Source organism: Pteropus vampyrus, unplaced genomic scaffold, assembly GCF_000151845.1.
Source record: "Pteropus vampyrus isolate Shadow unplaced genomic scaffold, Pvam_2.0 Scaffold674, whole genome shotgun sequence".
Lineage (NCBI taxonomy): Eukaryota > Metazoa > Chordata > Mammalia > Chiroptera > Pteropodidae > Pteropus > Pteropus vampyrus.
The window spans coordinates 414,752-419,138 of NW_011889455.1; positions in this window are offsets into that span (position 1 = coordinate 414,752).

Genomic DNA, 4,387 nt, shown 5'->3' on the forward strand with positions numbered 1-4,387 from the left:
GTTTGTTTGTTTGTTTGTTTAGCATATTACTGGGAGTAGAGGAGTAGAAATCTATGGGACAGATTTTCCTATGTAAGAAGTAGCCTTATCCGCAGGTAGACTATGGAAAGAAATTATCCTCCTGAATATCTCACTAGTGTTCAGTGTTCAGACATTTTAATGCTTTTCTCTGAATTAGATCAGTGAGAAAGAAAGTAACACAGCAGCAACTTAAAGATTTTTATTTTCCTCTATAGCTAGAATGCTAATTAATACTTAACATATTGCCATACATTAAAATATCTTACAGTATTTCTGTTGAACTGCTATGATTTTGTCTCAGTCCAATAAAATGTTCCAATGAAATCAGATAGCCAATCTTCTATCTATAGGGCAGTTTTTTAATTTTTGTTTTTGAATTGTAGCATTCATTGAAACAGGGTTTCATTGGTTTAGGGATGATGTGTGGTGGTAGGAGATTTATTTTTAATTTCTCACTTAATTTGTCTTTTTCTCATAGTTCGTCTAATGCATCATAGTTATTTCATTCATTTGTTAGGTGTTTAATGTTCTGCGTGCATGTCCATATATTAGATCATGCATTCAAATCTTGTTTAGCAGATTAGGGGGAAGATGGTGGACTAGGTAAAAGCAGGATTTGTCTCCTCCCAGGACTGCATTGAAATTACAACCAAATTATAAAATAATCAACATGAAGAATCACGTGAAGTCCAGCTGATCATAACACTTCCATCTAATAATGTAAAGGAGTCACATCAAAGCCGGTAGGAGGAGCAAAGTCCTGAATCGGGCTGGACCCGCACCCGCAGGTGGTGGAGGATCACCGGGAGGGAGAGGGAGGCTGCAGAGGCTCTCCTGAAGGAGAGGGAGGTTCTGGTCTAATCTGAGAGTTCCCCAGCCCAGGGATCCCAGCCCAAGGAAGAAGAGATTCCAATAACTCTGAATGTAGAGACTAGAGGAGATTCTGGCCATCTAGGTGAGACAGAAGGTAACTGAGCCCCTAGATGTCCCTTCGAAGGACCCACGCAAAGGCTTTCTGACCTGTGGACACTCACCTGGGACATCGACAGTGGGTCTGAGCCTCACGCGGGATTCATTCTGAAAAAGTCTCCATTAACTAGTGTCAGAAAGAAGGTTGGAAAGGCAGCCACCATTGTGCCTTAATCCGGCCCCACTATAGACCATGCCAGCTTGATTGTGCAGACCCCTTCCACAGAGCTATTAGGAGACGCTGGTCTGAGGGGATCAGCCCAACCCACCTAACCTGCAGACTGCTGGGAAAAGTTGTTTATGGTTGGTTGCCAAGCCCTGAGCTGAGTGATTCAAAGTGAAGTATTCACAGCCAGGCGGCCATTGTTGTGAGCTGAGTTTCTAATCCCAGCAATAGTGGCCAGTGCTGCGATCCCCATTTCAGAGATAAGGTCAGGCAGATCTCTGCCGCCAACATGAACTTGGGCAGATATCAGGGACTCGTGGGCCAGTTCCAGATAGCAGTTGGTCTTGCTGTGATCTGAGTCATCTGCGGGAATTTACAACAGTTACCAAATTTCCAGCAAGACTGAGGCTGTTTTGATCTGACAGCCACTGTCTCTCTGAGACCCCGCCCCACCCAACCTGCAGACTGCCTCAGGCAGGTATTATTGGCTTGCTGCCAAGCTCAGCTCTGAGTGATTCACAGTGAGGCGGCCATCCTTGTGAGTGGCCTTTCCAATCACAGCAAAAGTGGACAGCCCTGTAAACTACATTTCCATTCCCAGCAGGCGACCACAGCTGTGAGCCGCACTTCATTGGTAGGGGTAGGCAGATCACTGCTGCCATCATGAACTTGGGCGGATTTTGAGGGCCTGTGGGTCAGTCTCGGACAGCAGCTGGTCTTGCTGTGACCTGGGTCTTAAGTGGGAACTCACGACAGTTACCAGATTTTCAGCAAGACTGAGGCTGTTTTGATCAGACTGCCACTGTCTCTCTGAGACCCTGCCCCACCCAACCTGAGGACTGCCCGGAGTACTGTTATTGGCTTGCTTCCAAGCTCAGCTCTGAGTGATTTAGGACTAAGTGTTCACAGCTGAGCAGCCATCGTTGTGAGTGGCCTTTCCAATCACAGCAAATGTGGCCAGCCCTGTAAGCTACATTTGAAATCCTAGCGGACGACCAGTGCTATGAGCCACAGTTCAACGGAAAACATGGCAGAGTGAGAGACGTCCCCAGGTCTCTCCCCTTGAAACAACAATAAGCCGAACATCTAAAACTCAACAAAAAACACCCAAACTGCACACCAGCACGTCTGAGCATGATATCTGCACATAAGAGCTATCACAAATCTTGTTTAGCTCTTATCAAGTCACTCCATAATAAAAACCTGTGAATCTCTATTGCAAATTGAACAAAGCTCCTCATCCTCAGTTAGCCATTCAAAATGTCTCCAAACTTTATTTTCAACTTATCTGTTCAGGTTCATCTCCAAAATTTACGTATGGCACAGCTATAAAAGGTGCTCCAGTTTCCCAGGATATTGAAGAATCTTTAACATGTTATTTGTGATGAATTCCAGTGCTCATAACAACCTATTTTATACATGTCAAATGCCCATTATCTATACTGTTATCATAATTTATATATATGTGAAATTACAAGTGGTCAATATGTCCCTTGGTATATGAGATATGGATGAGTTCCACTGATATATATCATTAGACTATTTCTGATCTGGAATTTTTCTGGTCCATACAGAAAATTCAGTAGTTTCCTTGAGTAGCTAGCATTATTAATATTATAGTTTCAGATATTTTTATATTTATAGTGATATAAAATCACATTCGCATGGCTTGACCCAGTGCATTATTAGACATTGGATGGATGTACATGAAGATGGTGTCCACAGAAACAAACGACAGAATAAAATGGGAGGCCTGTGGATTGTAAAGTATTGAATCATGTGACTTCTTATCTAATTAGCTGTCGCCAAGGTGGTAGGGACCCTCATGTAATAAAAACTGCACACTTGGATGCACAAAGCTGCTTTAGGCTCAATGGGGACAATGGGTGTAGGAAATACCTAGAGTTTTGTAGACTATTCTCTAGTTTGAACACTAAGTTATATACAGAATTTTCTATAAAATTGTATGTTAAGCAATATAGAAATCCTAGATGTTGTCATCTAAGAATCATACATCAAGAAAGAAATATGGCAGAAACAGAAAAACTTTGCTCATTTATTTAGACAAAGATTTTTGTTTTATTCATCACTAAAATACAAGAATATAAATAAGAACATCAAAAGGCATGCAATGGATACCGTACAAGAAGGAAAAAAGTAAAAGGTGATAGAAGATACAATAAAATTTTAATTTAATTAGTTCCTCCAAAATGAGACACCAATATAAGAAGATTAATTGGAAACATTGAAAATTTTCAGATGGATACTTATTCCTAAAAAAATAAATTTTGTATCTCTAATACTTTTAATAATAATTTTCATTGATATTATCTGTCAGAATTAAATTGAAATTCATACATATTAAAAATTTTTCTCTTCTTATTTTGAAAATTATTGATAAACATTTGTCTAAATATTTGTGATATATTTAGATCAAAGTTTTAATGTCAGAAGAGAACTTCACTTGTTTAAAATTACTATTAAAAGTGACTATAATTACCTTAAAATGCTTTAAGAGGATATATAATTACCTTAAAATGCTTTAAGAGGATATATGTATTTAAAACACATGAACTTAATATCATTTAATCACAAATAATTTTTCTATACGAAACTCTTATAAAGCAACTTGCTCAAGAATAACGTAGTTGAGGCTATCTAGGTCAGAAGCATGGCAGCATGAGAGATCTCCCCCAACCTCTCCCTTTGAAATGACAGCAAACCAAACAGCTGTAATCCAACAGGTAACACCCAGCCTAGTACACAAACATGTCTGAGAGATCTGTGCATCAGAGCATCTGATGGTGGGCAAATTGGGCAAGCAAGGGAGCAGGAAAGGGAGAAGAATGGAGACCAGTGCTACAGACTATAATTGTGTTTTTGTCAATTTCTCCCAGAACTTCCCGCAAGATCTGAGGAAGGGGGGAATTAGGTGGCTCTTTTGATTATTTGAAGCCCGACCAGTTTTGCCCAAGTGATCAGCATATTCCACACAGCATTCGGTATTGCCAGGCAGAAAACCAAATCAGGGCTGCCTCCCCTGACCCTCCCAGAGCTAGCAGCGAGCCCAAGGGGAAACTGCAGCAGTGAAAACTGAGACACATACTGCAGCTGGTACCACTGCTAGGGGTGGATATATAGAAGCAAGGCAGCTGAAGCTTGGTGGCCAACATTACTGGAAGGAAAACAGCTACAGACATACCTCTGGCTTCTCCTGACTCACCCAGCCCA